The following is a 24,063-nucleotide window of genomic DNA, read 5'->3' as shown; positions in this document are numbered from 1 at the left end:
GAAAAACAGGGTTCGTTGAAATAGTAATATAATGTAATATAATAATTAAACTCGTGCTTCGGAATTAGAAAACAGTATGCAACACAAAGAAAAGTCCATGAGAAGATATAAGAAACAGAGATGCATTCATTTGCACACTAAGTAATTGAATGAAAACACTAAAGTGGAAGCCATAATGTTTGCAAAAGTTCTTTTAGTATAAAAAAAGAGGATAAAAATAAATTAAACTTAAATAAATACAAAAAATACTAACTCAAAACTTAAAAAAGAAGATCCCTGACAACACAAACTGAAACAAGGAACCACCAAGATGCTTTGAGTTTATTTTTATTGGCCATTGAGTACTGGGCGTGCAGCCTACCCTTAAGAGTGGTTGTTTTCCCAGTCAGATGCCCTTGGAGGAGACTAAATTTTCATTTGCAGGTGGATACCAATTGGAGATGGCTTCTGAGTTCGAGATGGGAACTTATGTCTACTTCTCCTTTTAGCTCTAGGACCCCATCTGGTACATACCCATGCAAGACCTGTGTATGATTCTGCAGTCTCATGTGTTCATATTTGTGTTGTCAATTTGATTTAGAGGACATCGTTGTGTTTGTTTCCTTCATCCCCTTTGACTCTTACCCTCTTTTTCTTTCTCCTCATACATGGGGTTCTGTGAGCTTTGAGGTGGGAATTTGGTGGAGATAACCCATGTAGGACAGAGTGTATCATTGTTACTCTCTGGTTTACAATGCCTGTGGGTCTCTGGCTGTGTTCCCACTTTTTACAAGAGGAGCTTTTTGGATAATGACTAAGCAAGGTACCCACCTATGAGTAGAGCAGAATATCATTAGAAGTCATTTTGTTGATATATTTTCTATAGATATATAGAGAGAACAAAAATTTTACATGTCAATATAAATATGTATACTTTTATATTTTATTATATATACTTCTATTGGCATATATAGAAATGTCCACTGCTCTTTGTATATATGTATATTTAAATATAAATATATATATACATTAAAGATATAAATATATATTGTACACATACAGACGTAGAGTGAAAGCTCTATGTAGGTTTTTCTATGCAGAAGCTTGACTTCTTCATGTAAAATGAATTGTGTAGGTGACGTTTTCAGCAATGGGGTAGTGCAAGCTACGGTCTTGGCAACAGTCTGGCTTGTTTGGGGATTCCCATGGGACCCTGTTGGACAACAACTCCAATAGGTTTGACCCAGTGCTAGTATTGTATTGGAAGTTCTGCTTGGTGACAAGAGTTAGCCAGTTGAGGATCTATCTCTTCTATTATTCAATGACTCCTTTTAAGTCACCTTCATATATATCTCTGTCTCTGTCTGTTTTTCTCTCTCATCTTTATTGGTACAGAAACATCTACTATACTGGGTTTCCATAGCAACCCACAATTGCTTACTTTTCCCTCCATCAAGCCCCTCACACGTTCCTTTCTCCACTTTACATATCCTTTCTAGTCCCCACATCTGCCCATAACTATCTTATTTTTCTTTCCTAGGGAAATCTATTTGTCCTCCCACTAGCCACAGATCTTTCTTTATACCTGATCTCTGTAGTTCTCTAAATTGTCACTTGCTTATCATTCATGTGGCAGCTGATATCCACATTTGAGCAAATGCATACTATATTTGTCTTTCTAGGTCTGGGTGAACTCATTCATAGTGATTATTTCCTTGCTCTATCAATTTACCATTAAATTACTTCATTTCTCATTTTTAAAATTCTGATTAATACTACAGTGAAAACATGTGCCATATTTTCTTCATCTATTTGTTTTGAGAAACATCTACATTTGAGATTGTTTTCATCTCTTGGCTATTATGAATAGAGAGAAAATGATTGTGCTTGAGCAAGTATCCCTGTGGTAGGATGAAGAATCCTTCAGGTATATGCTCAAGTGTGATTTATCTGGATTTATTCCCGTATTCTTGGGGTCTCACCACACTGGTTCCCTAGTGGCTGAAGAATTCTGCAGTCCCACCAGTAATTGATAAATGTTACTTCTACTCTAATTCCTTGCAAGCATGAGCTGTCACTTGTTTGATTGATCCTACCTATCTGAAGAATGTAAGGGGAAAAAAATCACAAATACTGATTTGCATTTTCTGGAAGAGTAAGGATAATGAATGATTCTCAGCCATTTGAGTTTCCTGTTTTGAGAAATTTTGTTTAAATCTGTGCCCCATTCTTTAATCGGGTTATTTGTCTCCTTGATATCTTTCTTTTAGTTTAAGAGCAAGAAGATTGGGCATCTGCTGTGAGATAGCGTGTTCTATAAATAATAAAGTAGCTGTACAAATGGACTTTCAACAATATGGTTGCTTATGTAAGATCAACATAAAGATAACCCTAGTTGGCATGCCAAAGTATATGGAAAATTTCACATGATCCTTTTATTATTGTAATGTACTCTAATTCTATAAATTGACATGAGATATAACCCTATACACTAATTATTAAATCCTAAAATTTAAATTTGTTTACTTCTAGTTTGTGCTCTTACTACACATGTAACAGTCAATGCCCTCTTAACTAATGCATGCTATGATAATGAGCTGTGATAATTTATGTGTTGATTTACTTGTTCATTGTGAACTGCTTCAACTGTTTTTATTATGAATAAAGTTATAATTATGAAAAATATTTATTTGGAAGGGACATATACTTTCACTTAAATAAAAAACTTATGTACAGAAATGTTCGGGTATATAGTAAGTTTTTGATTGGTTCTGATTGGTTCTCTGAAAATTTCACTATCAATGAAAGTGGGCTTCAGTTGCTGCAGATATTTTTGCATATTTGCTTTCCTACAAACTTTTAATTATATATATAATATATAATAAATATATGTGCATTTGAAACAAAGTATTATCGATTATAGTTTTAATTTATACTACCTGATGCCTTACATGTTGTAGTCTTTGCTTATATATGAGCCACATTTTGAGTGGGATAGAGATCTAGCTTTTAAGAATGTAGGAAAAGAATATCAAATTGAATATTCAAGATTTTCACTCTATTTTATCCATGGTTCAAGAAGTTTGTATTTTCTGGGTATATTTCCCTTCACAGAAGAGTGTTTAAAAGTGTTCTTTATAAATTTAATAATTGTGCCTTTCAGGAGACAAAATTTAAATGTTGATAAATGGTCATATTTAATTTTTTAAAAAACAGTTGTGTTCCTTGCGTTTTATGTGAGAATTCCTTTTCTTTTGCATAGCAAAGGAAACAATCAATTGAGAGAAGAGACAACCTACATATTAGGAAGAAATTTGCCTTGCTATGCATTATGTAAATGAACACACTTCTGATTCTTATGCCTTCTCTTGGCCTCTTTGACTACTGTTGGTTTGCCTTATCGAATTTTGATATGATCATATTTATTTTATTTTATCTTATTATATTATATTTTATTTTGTTTTATTTTATTATTATCTCTTAGAAACCAGGTCTATTTTGATGACAGACAGAAAGAGAGAGTACCCGGAAGGTAGGGAAGGTGTGGGGGAACTGAGAGTAGGAGAGGGAGAGAAAACTGTAATTAGTAGAAACTGTGTAAGGAAAGAATTTATTTTTAACAATTAAAAACATAAATATAAGTAGTTTCTGGCATTAAGAGAATGTAGACCAAAGGGAATTCTTCCACCATGCTAATGGGGATGCAAACTAGTCCATCTACTGAAGAATCACCATGAAAGTGCTTCAGAAACTAAAAGTAGAACTATATGTGATTTGCCACAATCTCTCCTGGGCAAATACTCAAAGACCTTTGTAAGTATCCTCTATATTCTATAATTTCAACAATCATGTTACTATAGTGCTTTATCAGATGATGCCTATATATTCCACATGGTTTTGTTATCTATGTTTTAAATAGTATATTTAATGTCGATATTCAATTATTTGTCACTAATTTGTAGAATTAAATTTGATCTTATTTTAGAATCCTGTCATGTGATAAAATTGTTTTTTAGTTTAAGTAGCTTCTTTTAGATTTATTGAGGAATGTTATATATTTAATTATATAAGTCTGCTAACTACTACTTTGAAGGAGTATTTAATCCACATGAAATGTTTGCATATATATATATATATTTACATTAGATTACATGATTTTATTTTTTAACAACTGCATAATTTTCCATTGTGTAAATGTATTACATTTTCTTGATCTATTCATCTGTTGATAGACATCTTGCACCATTTTCATGCTTTCAGTTTGGTGGCAATTATTTGATTAACGTATACATCAGATCATGCATCTTCTCTGTTCAAATATGTCAAAGTTTCTGTCTTTTTCATTTCGACAGAGTAACAACAAAACCACTACAGATTCTCTCATTACAGGACTGTGACTAATACCTCCTGGCTATTTATGGTTTCTGTCTCTCCTCGTTTTTGCTCCCTTCTTGGTTATTGTTTCTTTGCAAGAAGCTATTTTTTGAAAGACCTCTTGCACAGGAAAATTTAGTTTCTCCAAAGGAAGCACAAGGTGTACCAAATACTCGTGAGGGCAGGCCCCATGCCCTACTGTAGATAATCAACACAAAACAAGTTCAATGACATTTTTGGAGGTTTTTTCAATCCTGTTGCTTTGTTTGAATTTTTATTTTCCATACAAGTCTTTTGCTCATATTTAATTTTTTTCTAATTTTGAGGTTTTTTTTTGAGGGGGGGAGGTTTGTGTGTATCTGTGTGTACATAACCAAGTAAACTGTAATTAACATCAAGTTTTGATGTTCCTGTAAGAGAAAAAGGAAAATTAATTTAACAGGATGAAATTCATGGAAATACTGAAGGCCTGTAGTCAGAATCATAGCTATACTTTGACTATATCATTACAAATTGCCCATTTAGCATTTTCATCATTGCAGTGAGTTCTTTATTTTTTAAGATTATGATATACTGAAATCACTTCCTCTCCTTTCTCTGTATCCAGACCACTTCATATATTCCTCCTTGATGTCTTTCAAATCCATAAACAATAGGTTTTTATTAATTATTATTATATTATCACATATTTGTATATATATTCTTAACTACATAATTATAACCTTCTAGGTCTTTGTTATCATACTTTAGATACATTTTCAGGCATGTCTTCTGACGATATACAATACCATCAAAACAAAAGCAGCAAGTCAGCATACAATTCAGGACTCCAGTGGGTTCATCAAATCTATTATCTCCAAGTACTCAAAATAAACCAGTACTCCTTTGAAATGCTTTGTTAGGTAGAATAACAAAGAACTAAAGGTTTATTGCTCTAAAAAATCCGTAGTTTAGGAGCACGAGGAAATGTGTGTTTTGAAGAGATGTGAACATCCCTGTTTTATTGTAAACCCCCCAAAACTAATCTAAATAATGATTTACATATTGCATATATACAAATATGGTATGTGCATACTGAACATTATTCTGCCTTAGAGATGAAAAGTCTCTGCATTTTAAGGTAACAAGAATGAATCTTGAGGACATTACGTTAAGTGAGGTCAGATATTTATTGAACAACAAATACTTCTTGAATGCACTCTGTGGGATATCTGAGATAGTCAAATTCACAGTACCAGAGTGAAACAGCAGCTGCTAGGGATTTATACAAGAAGAAAATTAATGGCTATTAATTTAAGGAATATGACCTATACTGTAATGGCTCTAGGAATATGACTTACACTGTATCAAATAATAATTTGTTGCTTACTTGAAGTTTGTGAGGGCAGAACATACCTTGAGCGTTCTTGTCATAATAAAATAACAATCTTACAATTAAGAAAACAGGTAATGAACAACAGCATTGAAAGTACTATACTTAACTAATTTCATGAGAATTCTAGATAAATTCTGAAATCTGGCTTTAAATTCTAAGGCATGATTGATTCATATTATTCAATCATTTCAATCATTTGTGAATGGTATGTAACTTCACTATCTATCCATCTCTCTCTTTCTCTCTCTCTCTCCATATATATAGCAGTTTCATAGTGTTCCTAGCAGACAAAATATAGAAATATTCTAAACATTCATCTGTAGACTTGATGGAGATGATCAGATATATGAGTATACACATATAAATATGTAAAATGTGATATGGGACAAAGTATTTTCCAGTATCTCCTCTAGCTGTAAAATTGATGCCACTCAGGCAAGTTCCTGTGCTGCCTGGGGTATTTTCCCATGCTTAGATACTATCAGTACTTAGTATATAGACCAACGACTTGACATTACTAGGGGAGAATGTTACTTATTAAGAAACACTGGGTGAGGGTGATACGGGCTTATAGAGATGACCTTGTTTTTTTCTTGAAGGAAAGTGTTATTTCATATTTTCATATTTCCATGGTGATTTATATGTCATCATATTTTTACATAACTTACAACTTTAGAGCTGAAAAAAGAACATATTTATTTATCTCCTGGTATCCCTAATGGTCCTTTAGATCTGAGGCCCTGATACATAATTCTGACTGTTCACATTGGTCAGTATCTGGTATATGATGAGGACAGTAGACTTCAGCACAAGAGCCTTACTTCAGGAAGGAATCCTGTTTAGGAGTAAGTTATGGTGCTCGATGAGTGCATTTTTCTACCTATGCTCACAAATAATGAAACATTATGTTGAATTCCTAGCAAAAGCCTCCTTGTGGCCAAGGATCAGCTTGTAAGTGTGGAAGGTTGGTAGATTAATTATTCAAGAAAGTCTCGAGAAGTAAGCATGGGCAGTAAGAAGGAACCTAAGCAAAATAGTGTAGTATGAAAATTTTCCTTTCCTATTTTAAAAATGTATTACTCATGCAATAACCCGCGGCCACCTCCACAGTCCTTCCTGTGTTGCTCTCTTCTATTGATTGACATCATCTGCCGACTGGTCTGTGCTCTTCTGTTGTGTCATGGTGGCCTCCCCAGGGCTGGTTGTAGCTACCCTCATCCTAATTATTTGGCTAAAGTATATATCAGATCATGGATCTTCTCTGTTCAAACATATCAGAGTTTCCATCTCTTTCATTTTCAACAGCGACAAAACCACTACGGACCCACCCATTACAGGATCCTGACTAACACTTCCTTGCTTTTTATGCTCTCTGTCCCTTCTCATGTTTGCTCCCTCCACTATTGTTTCCTGTCTCAGATACAAAGGTCTCAGCTTAGTGATGCATGATCTCACACCAAAATTTAGAGATTTAAAATTTAATGAGAAATTAGGGGCTCGGGAATGTGGCTAGTGCTGTGTTGAGATGCATGAGTTTGTCTCTCTAAGGCATCTCTGTGTATGAACTGTAGTCAGACACAAGAGTGGAAACCCATTACATCACATTTTAGAACGCCCCACTAGTTACAGATAGCTCTGGACCTCCATTTACTTTTCACATAATGTAATAATCACACTGCCTCTCATTTTCTCTGTCTTAAGTAAGATCATGCCTATTAAAATAGCCTAACCCAATCTTTGCTTCATAGCAGGTCCACAGCTGTTAGTCGCTTTCAACTTTTGGTCTAGACAAGGCCAGGGCAAGGAGCTCAATTCAGGCTTTACAATGGCAAATTTAATCAGGAAGAAAAAAGTCAGGCTCAACAGAGGTAAGCTGGAAAGGAGTGGGTTAAAGTAGTTAACAGGCTGCCCAGCTGGACCAGTTCTCAATCAAGGGGCCTTGCATAAAAAGCCAGCAGGAACAGAAGTGGGGGATGGCCATGCTGAGAGTGCCTTCTGAGGCCAGCAGCTGAGAAGTTGCTCATCTCTTGGTTCAGCCTGTTGTGAAAACCAGGAGTGGGGGGTTGGTTGGAGGCTGGTAGACTGGATAGCTTTTGTTAAGACCCTGAGAGAGGAGAGAGAGCAAGCAGTTTTTTATATTGAGGCTGACAAATAAAAGACCAACCTGAACCATCTGGTTCTGCAACATATGGGAAACACAGATTTCTATTGTGGAAGACCAAAATATTAGTCTACTGAATCTTAAGGCATTTGACTATGACGAAGAATTTGAATAACAGAAGAAAAGGCTCTTAGGATGGTGACTCTTCTAAGAGTGGTGGAAGTCAAGTTTTAAATGTTATGAAATAATTGGTAATTTTGGTACAACGCATTTCATTGCAAGGCTCCTGATTATTAGGAAATATTAACCCACTAGCTCTTAGTATTGTTGGGTAGAAGGGAGAATTAATTCCATAGAGGGGAATGCGTACAAAAGCTAGGAGAGAACTCAGAAGACTAGAGGTCCCTTGTAGGATTGAACAGATCTGACATAAGACTTAAGTGCTGCTTCCTGTTTCTAGGTTTATAATCTGCCCTTGATACATAGGGACACTGCAATTAAACACTATACTGAAGCCTGCTTTTTAATCGTCCTCAAACAAGAGCTCTCAAAATTCTAGCCTTCCAGAACAAAGACTCCATAAAGATTTTCCTTGTTTAATGTTACTTTCAGCTTTCCCTTTGGAATAAATTACTTCAAACTTTAACAAAAGAAGGAGAAAGCATTAATGTAAAATTCAGCTAAGAAAGTAGCTAATACAGAGGCTATCCATTTCTATTGTAAGTATAAAACATTATATGAAGCATAAAACTGACAAAAACATAATCATGAAGAAAAAGTGAAGTGCAGATTATAGATAAACAACATTTTGTAAACTTAAAATCCCTCAGCACTGCCAACTTGAGTTGAGTAGGTCTTGAGGGTAAACTAATACTTTCTTAAGTCGATGTCTAGGCGATGGGGTGCATTCTAAGGTATCTAAAAGTAAGGAGTTATACCTACCAAATGGCAAAAATGTGCACTCGGTTTTGCTTAATTACGTTGTTAATTTAGAAAGAATGCTAAGTGACATCTGCAAAGACAGAAGGGTGACAAGTGCCAATATTAACTAAGTGTTTAAATAAAAGAGTCCCAGAATAACGAGAAATATTAGCAAGAAGTTAATGGGCAACAGCTTGGAAAAGTAAAAATACATTCGTGAGGGTGAAGTGAGGCTGCAGATGTTCAACCTGGGCAGACTTTGTCATGACAAGGAGGAGTGGAGTAGATAATAATAATGTCTGGTATTCATAAAGCATCTGTCTTTGGGGATTTCAAAGAGCTTCGGGTGTGTATTACTGCAGTCAGAACTGCCCCCTTTTTGTCTGGAGTGATCTGGAGAGAGGCGATGGGGGAGGTGGCCAGCGTGCGGTCTGGGAGCTCTGTCATGTATTTAATGACATGGAGGCAAAGAGTCTGGGGCAAAGGGCATTTGGGGTAGCAAAGAGGCTCACTGATTTCACATGCTGAAATTTCTGCTGGAAACTGACTATGACTACTCTCAGCATGGTCTGTGCATATGATTTTGAAAAGTGATGAGAAGACAAGATTGCTTAGAAGGCTGGGCAGAGGAATTATTTGGATGTAACTAGGGTAGCACAGATGTAGTGGCCTTCAAATTCATAGTGGGTTAGAAAGGGGTTGAAGACTTCATATGAATCCCTTCTGGGCTTTCAGTGTTTTACAGAGTAATGGTTATGTTTTGTTCTTGTTTTGTTTTAAGAGGGAATCATGGAATCCAGGCAATGGAGGAGAAGAGACAGTACAAAGGTTGAGTTTCAGCAGCCTACTTTAACAGTGGCAGTAGAATTTGAGTGCCTTCTTAAAAAGGAGAAACGGAGTTAGAGTTAGCTCGAGGCCGGATGGATCAGCTCCTGAGCAGGTGAGCTGGTGGCAGCACATGTCATGGGGTGGTTAGTATAAAAGTTGAGGCAAATTTGTTGAGAATGGACATTAGTTTTTCTGGGAGTAAAGAGATGCAAGAAAGAAATTTTTTCTCGCTCTTTTTCTCTTCTTTCTCTTGCCCCTTCCTCTTGTCTCATTTCCCATTAAATCTCACCACATGGAACCGTAAAAAAAAAAAAAGAAAGAAAGAAAGAAAGAAAGAAAGAAAAGAAATTTTTTTCTCCAAAATAAATCTTTTAGACAGTAAGTAAAATATCTTTTGAAAGATGAGTGTCATATATTTGATGGGAAATACTATCTTATGTACAAGGTCTGGCTCTGCTTTTGCCCATATCTTGCACACTGTAATCGTGATATGATCAACACTCAATTTCAAAACGATGTGCTCATTGATCCTGATTATACAGCAGCTGATAATGAGCAGTAAAGTTTAAACTCTACATAGTTCTCCAAGGGAAATACAGTCCACAGATTTACAGCTGGTGCTTTCTACTGAAATAATAAATTACTAGATGTTCATGATCAGTCACTGTTCAGTACAGAGTCAAACTGTAACAATTTAGCTTTTGGTCTTCTTTTAAGTCCCTATGTCAATAGCTACAGAGGAAATTAGAAACTGCACTGATACTTCTCCCTAGCTCTAAAATCATATGCAGCCCTAAGTACCTGCATTCAGGAAGGACTAGGGAGCATACTGACAAAAGCAACTTTCAGGAGTGGGACCTGTAGCCAATATAGACAATTTCCTGCACAATTTTGCATGAATCTTGAATACATCCTGCATCTTTGTACTCATAGTAAAACAGCTGATTAGAGTTGGGGCAATGACAGTCAGTCACGCATATTCTACAGAATGTCCAAAGACAATGAATGAAATATGAGCAGCCTGGACATTTTTCATATTGCAAGCGGAAACGGTTGCAGGATCATATTACTTCATCAACCCTCCTGCACAGTGACATATTGTGAGCCACACTGTTGTAGGGCATACATACTGCTTCCTTTGCAGGTTTTGGTTAAACACATACAAAATTGCCCCCAAACAATAAGCAGAGCTATTCATATGCCTGTTCCCATTAATGACATCTAACGTGGCTGATTGTTTGTATCAGTGACCTTGCAAATTCTACCCAATGGAGATTGACATGGTCATGCCAGGGAGTTGCTTCTCAGTTACTAAAGAGCAACAGGATTGCTCAGTCACGAAAACCCTGGGTTCAAAGAAATAAAGTCACTGCCTGGTGATTTTCAAAGAAATAGGTTCTGTGATGTAAAGATCTTTTTACCAGGGTCATGATTTGATCAAAAGAAAAAATAAATAAATGAGCAAGTAATAACCTACAGCTATGTCTTCAACATTTCTGTTCAGTTCAGCTCAGAGGAGTTGGCAGCCTCTAGATGCTGGCATGGACTTAAACAATTACAGGCTTCAAAAGTAATTAGGGAACAGAGTAGTATAGGTCTTACAGAATTTGGCAGCTTCTGCTAAGCATGAGTTCAAAACTATCTGTTATGAGAACGACTTGCAGGTTCCAAGGAACAGCACAGGAGAGCAATCAGCCCTGTACTCCTGTTTCCGTTTTTATATCTTTTCTTCATTTCTCATGCAAATTGATAAGGAAGGTACAAAGATTTCTGTGCCAAAACAATGCCACCCACACTTGGTCTAATTTAGAGAAAAAATGCATCAAAATCTTTATTATTTTCACGAGAAAAGCGTCTTTTAAATGTGTTGAAAGTTCTGAGGTTAAAACATTATTATAGTTGTCTTTAAATATTCCATCGTGATGCTGTCTTTCTTTTTTCTTCTTCTTTAGAACTGCTAGTGCTATAACACAGGTTTCGAAAGAAAACATTCACCTTGGATAAGAGCTTTGCAGGAGCAGTTAATACACAGACAAAAATACATACCTTTAAATTTATACATGGGAAGTAACTGAAAAATGGAACCAAAGAGAAGTGAAATGTCACAAGAAGCATTACAAATGCCACAGGAAGACAGTAATGTCTTAGAAACTGTAGTGACGTCCTCTAAGCATGTTTTCACTAGATCAAATTCGCTAAGGAAATAAATTGTTCTTTGCACTTTGTTGTCCGTACACATTTTAGGATACCAAAGTTTTATATAGCACAGGAAAGTCTGGACCTGGATAAAAAGATGGGGGTGATTTTCTTTTTTCTTTTATATATACTCCCTTATCTCCCTCTAGCATTCTCCTATGCTGGGGCATCCAGCATTCACAGGACCTAGAGCCTCCCCTCCCATTGATGACAAATAAGGCCATCCTCGGTTACACATGCAGCTGGAGCCATAGGTTGTCCTAGGTGGACTCTCTGGCTGGTGGTTTAGTCCTTGGGAACTCTGGGGGTCTGGTTGCTTGATACTGTTCTTCCTGTGGGGTTGCAAAGCCCTTCAGCTCCTCTAGTCCTTCCCCTAACTCCTCAATTTCTGTACTCAGTCTGATGGTTAACTGCAAGCATCCACATCTGTTATTGGTCAGTACCTGGCAGAGCCTCTCAGAAGAAAGCTAAATCAGTCTCCTGTCAGCAAGCACTTCTTGGCATCCACAATGGTGTGTGGGTTTGGTGTCTGTATGTGGGATGGATCCACAGGTGGGGCAGTCTCTGGATGGCCTTTCCTTCAGTCTCTGCTCCACTCTTTAGGCAGGAGCAATTCTGGGTTAATTTTTTTGATGCGAGTGATTGGACACATCTCTCAACAATAACACTGTGCCTATCCTCTCTGGATATGGTCTTTACAGGTTTTCCCTCCCCTTTGTTGGGTATTTCAGCTAATGTCATCCCTGTTGGGTCCTGGGAGCCTCTTGTTTTCCTGGTATCTGGGACTTTCTGGTGGTTACCCACAGTTCCCCATCCTCTACTGCTATATACCTCTGTTCAATTTCCTGACCCTCTGCACATCTCCCCAGTCTTCTCCCAGACCTTATCCTGTCCTACCTGCCTTTTCCCTCTCCTTTCTCTCTCCCTGCAAGTCCCTCCCTCCTTCTACCACCAGTGATTATTTTGTTACCCCTTCTAAGTACGAGTGAAGCAACCACACTTTGGTCTTCCTTCTTTTTGAGCTTCATATGGTCTGTGAGTTGTAGTGTAGGTATTCTCAGCTTTCCCCCTAATATAAATTTACCAGTGAGTACATATCACATGTGTTCTTTTGTGACTGGCATACTTTACTCAGGATGATATTTTATAGTTCCATCCATTTGCCTGTGAATTTCATGAAATCATTTTTTTTAATAGCTGAGGAGTACTCAATTGTGCTGCTATGAACATAGTGGAGCATGTGTTCTTGTTATATGTTGGAGCATCTTTTGGGTATACGCCCAAGAGTAGGAAGTTGGGAATGATTTTCAGTAGGTACCTTAGATAGAAATAGCACAAAATTATTTGAAAGGTTATCTTGATACCTTGTACAGGTTGGTTCTAGGATAACTTGAAACAAGCTAGACTGACCTGGGAGGAGGGAAGCTCAGTTGAGAAAATGTTTCTGTCAGATTGCCTGTAGACAAGTCTGTAGGATATTTTCTTGATTAATGATTAATATAGGAGGTCCCAGCCAACTGTTGATAGTCCAGGGTGCTATAAAACAAAATGAAACAGCAACAAGAACAATCTCACAAATCCTGAACAAGGCATGAAGAATAACATTCCTCAATTGGCTTCCTTCACTGGACTCTTAGGTCTATGTGTGTGTGTATGTGTGTGTGTGTGTGTGTGTGTGTGTGTGTGTATCTATATCTATATTTATATCTATATTTATATCTATCTATCTATCTATCTATCTATCTATCTATCTAATCTTTCCTACACAAGTACACACGTTGTTTTTTCTTTTTAAATCATGGTTTTCATCAAAGCAGTAAGAACCAAAAAAGACAAATATTACCAGGTCTGGTTAGAACCAGAGATCATGAATTCAGAAATAAATATGTAGCACTTTTCTTCCTGTTGATTACTACAATCACACAGGCAAACAGAAATCATGAAAGTTTTTGGACTTAGCCCTTAAGCAAAAGTACCTGGTAGCACGCTTGAGAAGTGGTACTGAGGAGAAGGTGATGTGGCTTTGCAGGTAAAGGTGCTTGCTACACAAACCTGAACACTTTAATCTCTGGAACTCATGTAAAGAAGAAAGGAGAGCTACTTCAAAAAGTTGTCTGCTAATTTCTGTATCTCTACCACGGCACATGGATGCACCTTCCACAAGTAAAAATAACTACTACTACTACTACTACTACTACTACTACTACTACTACTACTACTACTACTACAGCTACTACTACTACTACTACTACTACAGCTACTATTACTATTACTATACTACTATACTAGTATTAGTAGTAGTTATAGTAAGCAGTACTCAGCACAAAAGAACACAGAAGAAAGCTTAATGGAAATTTGAAAACAAATGGGATTTTAGTCAAATGCAAGGGTGTGTTTCTGCAGTTTTGGGGGCATGTATTTCAGTGGGTTGTCATAGCCGTCTGACTGTAGATTCATTGTGTGCTTTGCATATGTGACCATTGTAGGTGGAAGCTAAGGCTTATAATTTGAACAGCACGTAGATACTGAAACAAAAGTTATTTTTTAAATGTACCATCTCAGTTTATTTTGTTTTCCCTTTTATTCTCTCATTTTGCTTGTGCTTATTCATTTATTTCCTTTCATGTTGAACCCTCACTCAACCTGAGATAGCCAAGATCTTAAAGTTAAGTAGACATCAGTCTACCTAAGTTTATGACTCAATTGACTTTACATTCTGCTCAATTCCAGCCTATCCAACCCCATCTTTCTGCCTTTACTTCCCTTACATGTTTTTGACATGTGCAGGACTTGTTCCCTGTTTTGTTTTCTTCTAGTATCAGCTTCATTATGACCTGTTTGCCTTATTAGCTTTCTTTTTTAACAGTTTGATACTTGTTTGCAATGCACTGTGGTCACATGCATCCATATAAACTCTGTCATTCTTCCCATACTCCTGCTGATCCTCTTCTTCTTTCTAAGAAACCCCCCTTCCTAAGCTTATTTTTCTTCTCTTTCTTTTTTGTGCTCACCTTTTGTGAGTGATTACTGCTGCATATACTCATGATCACACTGCCCGTGTCATATCCTAATGATGGTGCTTCACTCCTAATTCTCTGGGTCCCACATTCATCTCTTTTCTTCAGCTTTCTCTGAGTCTTGCACAGGTTGACACAGATGTCCTCTTTAGGGTAAATCACTCAGTGGCCATGACTTCTCAGTCCCTTGACAGTTCTGAGTCCTCAATTTGATCACTGCCAACTGCCATATAAGATTTTTCTAACAAAGCCTCAGAACTTCTCCACAGTTTTTCAATGTTTAAACCAAAGCAGAGTTGTTATATATTTGTATGGAGAAGGATGTTTGTCTTGGCTAGTTTTATGACAACTTGACATGAGCTAGCACCATCTGAAAGGAGGGGACCTTGATTTAGAAAAAACCATTTAAGATCCAACAATAGGGCATATTCAGAATTAGTCATAGATGAAGGTTTAGCCCATTTTGGGTAGTTTTTCCTGTGCCAATCTCACTCTGCAAAACTGAACGATATTTTCATTGCTTTCCTTCTTTTATGCAATATTTCTTTGCCTATTTATAATTTGGAAGTTTATAGACACTTGTCTGAGAAATAAGTAGACTGCCATTTACCCCTGCCTTCCAATTTTTATAGAGTACAAATAATGTATCAATTGTATTATTTTTCCACACCATTTGAGAGAGTTGATATTATCATTCAACTTTTAAAGTGTGTCCCTGAAACTGAATAGTACGATAGATGGAATGGAGGAATGAACTGTACTTATATTTCCAATTTTAGTCTATGGTATGAAGTCCAGAAATGTTTATTCAAATCATTGATTATATTAGCATAAAATATTGCTAATCTATAGGATTGCAAATGTATGTATTTTATGACAAAATGCAGACTTTGGTTCCTTTCAGGGGTCTTATATCTTGTTATTAATCCGTAAAGAAGAAATATCTCAGTGTGCATCTTCTTAACTATAACCACAAAGACGGCCTTGAAGAACTAAGACTAAAATCAATCTTTTCTGTCAATACTCTTGTCAGATGTCTTGCATATATTCCTGATTTGTGGTCACATAAATTATATATCTCCTTGAATTAGGTGGATACACTCCACATATAGCCTGGCCCTTAGACAGTTTATTTTTGGTTGTTAATCTTTCAGAAGTTATAAATTGTTAAAGATTTGTTGAGAGCCCAGAACTTTTTCTGAAAATTCCCACAGAGTCATTTCTGCTCCTATGGTTAAGGGTTCAAATTACCTGAATCTCACCTACATACTCTCCAGCACTCATAGATACTAGTTTAAGGATCATAGATCTCATAGGCTATGATGTATTATTTTTCTTGCTACTCTAAACGACTGTGTTATTTTGGGGTAATGTGTATACCACATTTTTTCAAGACCAAATTTTTTATTTTACAAAAAGTACAAAGTCTCCCACTGCAAGTTTTGTAACCAGAAGACGGACTGATCAAATCCCATGGGCATTGCTCAAATTGAATGTCTAATGTTATCCAAGAGGAAAGTTGAATTATTAATAAAGTAGTGAGGCCTTACACAATAGTAACTCACCTTGATAAGTAGCCATGGTAAATTTAAGTCGGTCCATCTAGATGTAAGAGAGCATCACCAAACGTACAATGAGCTCTGTGAGTAAATGCTTCTTTGAAAATAAATAACCGGTTGGGGAGCCAGCCAGTAACTCTGCTCTTCTTAATCTGTAAAATAGCTCTAAGCATCAATCTCTCTTTATCCTATGATTAATTAAGCAATCATCTCTGTTAAAGATTTATTTCTTTTTTTGTAAGAACTGATGGCATGTTTTAATGAAATTGTAAAATCTGATCAATGTCCTCCAGTCACACACAAAAAGAATATAGCATTACATACACAGTAATGATTTTAAAGCCAGTCCATGCTTTTTCTTAATTTAAAAAAAATAAATCAACTTTTTTTCCCCAACAAAATAAAATGGATTTTTTCCCCAAAATCATCTGTTTTAACAATAGTTCCTTTTGGTACTCTGGCATGCCAGAGGTCTCATGGGTGGTAATGTGTCCCTTGGCAGGGCTGACAGATAAGCTTTTCTGTGTTCCTGAAAAGTTGTCTTCTTAGTTTTCTGTATTGTCTGATTTATTTCATATAACATCTCCCAGTTTCATAGTGATCCACTGTGTGCATATATACATACATAGACACATATAGACTACATATACTATAGCTAGGATTATGACTGTATATTTATATAAGTGATATAAAATTTATGTTTTAAGAAATATTTGTTACAGTACGTATATATAAATATTCATATTTTATTTACATTCTATATCATTTAATTATTTATAATTGTTAAATCTTTTAATTATATTATATGAATAAATATAATATAAGAAATATTTGTTTCTTAGTTTACATTACTTTAAACACATTTCTTCTGTCTAGTCAGCAATTGCCTGAGACTTACGCCTGCTCTCTCCCTTAGGTGTTCTGAAAATGCTATTATTGTCATGGGAATATCATATCTGAAAAAACTGACTTTTCCTTGTGATTTATATTCAGGAGTGGCTGCTAGAGCATGTGGTAGTCCTGTCTGTAAGAATTTGAATAGGTCTTGGATATCACTATTGTTCAGCATTCTTACTCTTTATGTCTTCATCAGGATTTTTCATATGTTGTCTTTGCAGTAGTCATATTCTAATAATTTGAAACAGTGACTCTCACTAGATGCTTGCTTCATAGCCATTTTCTCATTAATGCTGGAAACATTGTTGGCCATTTTAATTTCTTCATTGGAATATTGTTTATTTCAATTCTTGGCCAAATTTTCATTTGGGGTAATCTTTATTTTGCACTGTTCTTGCTACTTGATATGGGTTCCTTGTGTACTTTGGATAATAATATTGTATCTGCTATATAGTTTACAAGTATTTTCTACCATTTCACAGACTGCATTTTAATTTTGTTGATGGTGTTATTTGCTGTTCAACTGATCTTTAGCATGATTTATTATTTTTAACTTTTGTATTTGTTAACTACATTTTTGATATCAACAAATCATATTAAAAACCATAATAAAAAGCTTTTGCCTTTTGTTTTTGTCATTTTGTGTGTATATTTCATTCTTATATTCATATTTAGAAGCTTATGAAATAAGACAAAGATAAGAATTCCTTTGTACTTATATATCCACACAGTTTTAGTTCCATTACTAAATAGTGTATTGTGTCATTGTTTTTCTGGTCTCTATGTTTGTTTCATTGGTCCATGTGTTAATTATATGTCAACCCATAACTATTCTGATTATTAAAACATTCTAACAAAATCTGAAATCAAGGGACATGATAGATGTGGCTTTGTTTACCTTAACATAATTTTTCTTACTTGAGAACTTTTCCCCCTTTGAATTTATAAGTGCATTTAATTATTTTTTCAACATCTGTAAAATTTACATTGGAATTTTAACAGAAATTACATTGAGTCTTTAGAACCTTTTGTGTAAAGAATTATTTTCAATATATTAATTCTTTCAAATCATTAACATGGACTGCATTCCCTTCATTTTTATTTTCAACTTCCTTTATTCATGTTTAGATTATTTAGTATGATTATTCCTAATCTCGAGCAAGCCTTTTTCACAGTCATTCTTTTTAATTCAATTGCAAATAGATTATTTTTGTAGTTTTTTGCATAATTTATTAATATATAAAATTATTTGTACTGGTTTGAATTTCATAACAACTTATTTTTTCTATGTAATTTGTTATCTATATTATACTTATTTATATGTCAGGAAATATGGTGTCAATCTGTGTTTTAGGACTTGTCACTGAAGACTTCATTATATTTTTGTGTTCTGGTAAAGTATACTTCATCTTCAATATTTCAGTGTAACTATTTCATTATTAAAACTCACATTCATTATCTGATCTACTTAGTTGTCTGTTTGTGCTTCTCATTAAGCTTATTTAAGATAAATAATTAGAATTTTCCAAAAAGTTCATAGTTCTTCTTGGGCATGATTGGGTGGAATGGATGTTATTGTATAGCTCATACTTGAACAGACTCTTCACTTGGGTACAATAGGCCTTTTACTAGATACACTTATGAATGTCACAGCCATATGTCCCTGGGAGACTTAAGTAGTTTACTGCCCAGGATACTAAATAGACATTACTGGTCTTGTGTAGTAGGGGAGAGAAGCTGCACCTAAGTTATAGATTTCCAGATTTTTAGCCATATCATTAGCAGGTCTTCCTTCACTGAAATGCACAAGTATGTCTTTTGTTAGATTTCTGAGTAGTGAGAATATCCCTGGTATTTTTATATGCAGAGCAGAAATATGGGTCTATTTCAGGAACCAGAGTTGTACTGGATTTAGTAGGCATTATTTGAGGACACAATCAGGCATCATTTTTGCTAAATAACTAAGTGGTCAGGATAAGTGCGAGTTCATAGTCGAGGGGAATTAAAGCATGTTCCCATGTATAACTGGGACTAAAACAAGCAGTGCATACCTAAGAAATAGGAGGGCAAGTACAGCTCTGCCCTGGGCAGATGGTGCTAGTTCCAGAAGAAAGCCTAAACAGATCAATCCATGTCCACAGAAGGTGGGGTGTTTCTAGCTCTCTGTGTAGTACTGAACCTATGGAGCTAGATACGTGTAAAGAGGCTAGTCCTTCAGAATTGTGGTCTTTAGTTTTATGGCCCAATATATTTGTACAATTTCATTCCAGAAGTCTATAATTCCTCAGTAGAATTTTTTCTCTGAACATGGCTATAAATTATTACTGCTGTGCATATTCTGAAAAGGAAAGAAAGCTAGTGTTCCCTTCTTCTTGCTAATTTTCTTCATCCTTGTATTCTTATGGCAACATTCAAAAATGGCTGTTAGGCTCAAAGGAGTCAAGTTTTTCCTAGGCCTTTAGTAGATTGTTTTACATGGATTTAAGTCAAAGGGAAGTTACTCAAAGACAACTACGAAGAAAAAGAAGAAAGGAAGTTTGTGAGAAAACAAAGTATTCTATGTATATAAAGTAAGGTAGAGTTTGGCTTAAAGGGTAATAAAATTAAAAATGTTCATTCACCTTGTTTGAAAAAAGAACTAACAGAGTCGAAGCTATCTTCTATGAGTAAAATCTCACAGTTTATCATTGTTTTCTCCGCAATTATAAAGGGTAGAATAGTTCTTACCATTCCACATGATCTCCTTATTACTTACTGATGAACAACAAAGATAGGATATTGAATTCAGACTACTGGGGGAAGAAATCATCCATTCCACCCTTGACTATGTCATTCCATGCTTAGTCCACATTCTATTTCTAATCCCACAAAGTTGCTTTGCATATAACTAAATCATTACATCGATAACCTTCTGCTTTTTTGATCATGTATTTGGAACGAGATATCATGAGGTTTGCTTATTATCATTTCAATGATGTGTTGGATTTCACATAGTCATTCTAAGAGCCTGAAAGGAACTTAATCATTTTCTTTATTTAGGTAAAACAAAGACTCGTTTAAGGCTTATGTGTTGTATATCATTGTCTTCAGGATGTCCTTTTCTCTAAGTATATAACAATGAAAAAATAGACATTACACATATGCAGAGAGTAGATGAAGAAAATAAAAACCTTTTTATTTTTTGGCATATACATAGCCTTTGTACATATAAGAAAGGAGTAGTACATATCATTAAAACAATGCTGCATTTAATTACTGATCTTATCACTTAACCTAAAATGTTCAGCTTTTCTATCTCAGCAAAAAGAATGAATAGTGGCTGTGATAGTTTTCTCCTTAAATCATATTCCTGGGGTGAAGTGTATGTAATCTACCTGCTTATCAGAGACAATCATAAGAAGTCTTTCTTCCCCATATTGCTTGAATGAAACCCATTCTTGAGTCCCTAGGGCTCAAGGGAGTTCAATGGGCTAATAGGAAATCCCAGCTGAACCTTGGCAGACCTTCTTACCAAACCTCAGGGGTTACAGGATTTGTAATGCAACCCCAAAGGCATTTATGAACAGCAAGAGTGGAAGTGCTTGGCTGTGGCATATTGCCAAGACCCTATTAGAAGTCTCTTAGAAGTGCCTGGCAACAGACATAAAGGCTGCAAAAGGACGATTACAGTCTGTCAATTGAATAACCTACACACGGAGTATGCATTCACTTTTCTTGACTGCAGATGTAAATTCAAATGGACCTAAATATAGACTCTCTGGCAAACACCAACTCTGTATGTAAGATAAGTGCCTAAAAGACTCTGGGGATGCTTATAATCATCTCAACTCTTTTGGTCTACAAGTATTAGTTACAGAGAGGAGTCTTTCTACCAGGAGGCACAAGAAACCTTTCATTGAATGGGAAACGAAGACTTCCCCTTGGTCATTTTGTTCTACTGATACCTTTGAGTCAAGTAGATAAGAAAAAAATTGCCAGAACTAGAAGAGATGTTACATTGAGTATGACTAGTGATAATAGTAAATGGAATGCTTATCCAGAGTAAGGGTGAGTAACAGTTATTCTGGAGTGCAGGAGATATAACTCTCTCTTAGTCTTACCTTGTCCTATGAATCAAGTCGACAGGAAAAACCCAATCCAAGGATAATGTAAATGCTCCACATTATCCATAGATGAAGGTTAGGTCACACTCTCATTAAAGGCAAAGGTTGTGAAAATGGTTAGCCAGTGTGAAATAGTATGTGTATAGATGTATAGAAGGTGTCTATAAAATGCTCAGAAGTGAGAATTCTAATCTATGTTTCGGCCTTATGTGGTTAAGGATACGTTTGTGCATGTGCGAACATACAGCAAGTGGGTATTTATGATTTCCCTTCATTTGTTCTTTTAAAGATTTGTTTTATTATTTTATGTGTACTTATGTGACTTCATATGTGTACATTGTATGCAGTTATCTGTAAAGGCCAAAATGGGTCATTGGATACCTGGCAGTAAGACTTTCATGAAATTATGAGCTGTTCAACATTGCTATGGGGAAATAAACTCTTGTCTTCATAAAGACTGATTCTCCAAACTGCTGAGCTATCTTTCCAACCCTACTTTTATTTTTTTTTTTACCATGAAATACATCCTCATTGAGATGGTATGAATGACTAAGTTTTATTAAATGCATATTACCATGTTTAAGTTATAGAAGACTAAACATTCACTAATAGACTTGTCCACTTGTTCTGGAGGGTGATGAGATTTTAGTGCGTTTTTGGTTGTATGTAGGGCAGATACATTGTATTAGGAGGATTATTACTTTTATTGTATTTATTTGGAGATTATGCATGAAATAATTACATTTCTGCATCAAGTTTGCAATGGGTGGAGTTGTCATGAGTTATCTTGCACATAACAAATAATTATATAACACTACATTGACACATTGAAATAGATTTTTTTTTTTGTTAGCAGCTCATGGGATCTTCTCTAGGGGAAAAAACACATTGTAGGCTAAAATTGGAACAACATATTAATTCTCATCACAGTTCAGTGAAAAAATAACTAGAAATCACCAGTAAGGTGCAGGAATACCCAGAAAATGGATACTCCTTTAAAGCCATTCTTAAAATTTATTCTCAATATAATAATATAATTCTTAAAAGTAAAAGTATTTGAGAATTTCATACTTTATATTTTTACTATATTTTATTATTTTCAAAACTGCCTATATTCCCATCTCTCCTTATGCAACCAATTTCTCTTAAAAATAATAGAAAATATAAAAGAAAGTCAGTAAAAATACGGAGACTTATGTTTTGGTCAATAACTCCTAAGTATGGTATTCTTGGAATATGATTTATACACCAAGTGTAATGTTGGTGAAGAAAACTGATTTTTCCCTTTTCCAACAGCCATCATTTGAGAATAAATTCTTGCCTACAGGTGGGACTGCAGGCCAACTTTCCTCAATCATGCTGGTAAATTTTCTGGCTTGCATTTGTACACATCTTCTGCATGCTGTCAAAGTTTCTGTGAGTTTGTATGTACTTCAGTTCTGTTGTGTCTGGGAAGTGCAAGTCTTTCTCTCGGTATGCTGTTTGTTTGGAGGTCTCTATGTTAATTATTATTTACTGAAAGAAGAGCTACTTTGTTGAGAGTTGAGTAAATCAATAATGTATATTTGGTATAGCACTGTATCATTAAGATCCGTTTTACTAATATGTTTATTAAATAGAAAAATGTAATATTTTCGTGTGTGTGTGCGTGTGTGTGTGCGTGTGTGTGTGTGTGTGCATGTGTGTGTGTGTGTGTGTGTGTGTGTGTGTGTGAAACAATGATCATCAAAGACAAAAAGCCAGGATATTGAAAGACTAATGGTCAGAGAAACATGTAAGGAAGGGAGGGGACAGGAACAAGGAAAGAAGGAATATAAGAGAACACCAGTGAAGAAGCAAAGAAAGAAATCATGTGATTATTTTCAACATGTGTTTTAAAATTAAATTTAATCGTATTTTACTTATTTAATATACCTCCTGCTCAATATTTCCTTCCAGTCACCCCCCCAAAACCCTTCTCCCACCTCTCCCCTTCTCCTCTGAGCAGATGGGAGTGCCCCTGGCTATCCCCCACTCACCCACTCTTGACACTTCAAGTCTCTGTGATGATGGGTGCTTCCTCTCCCACTGAGGTCAGACAAGACAGCTGAGCTAGAAGAACATATCCTGCGAACAGGTACCAACTTTTTGGATAGGCCCATTCCCTTTGTTTGGGATCCATTTGAAGACCAAGCTGCACATACATCAGCTATATATGTGCAGGAAATTCTAAGTCCAGCACGAATAAGTATTTTGATTGGTGGGTTAGACTCTGAGAGCCCCAAGAATCCAGGTTAGTTGACTCTGTTGGTCTTCGTGTGGGGCTTACAACCCTCTGCCTATTAGAGTCACCAAGCTCAATCCAATGTTTGGCTATGGGTGTCTGTATCTATCTGAGTCAGCTGTTGGGTAGAGCCTCTCAGAGGACATATTCCTCTCTGCAGGCATAACAGAGTATCATTAATTTAAGGATTGGTGTTAAGGATTGGTGATTGCCCATGGGATGAGTCTCAAATTGGTCCAGTTATTGGTTAGCCATTTCCCCAGTCTCTGCGCCATCCTGTGTGCCTGAATTTCTTGTAGACAGGATAAATTATGGAAAACAAAATGTAATGTAAATTAAAACAAAAACTCATTATATCAAAGTTGGACAACACAAAGAGACCTTAGAGAAGGCATAAGAGTTAGAGACACAGCAATTCAACCAGTCAGGAGTCTCACAAAAGTACAAACT

The sequence above is a fragment of the Rattus rattus genome, chromosome 1, assembly GCF_011064425.1.
Source record: "Rattus rattus isolate New Zealand chromosome 1, Rrattus_CSIRO_v1, whole genome shotgun sequence".
Classification (NCBI taxonomy): domain Eukaryota; kingdom Metazoa; phylum Chordata; class Mammalia; order Rodentia; family Muridae; genus Rattus; species Rattus rattus.
Note: the sequence above shows the minus strand (reverse complement) of the source record.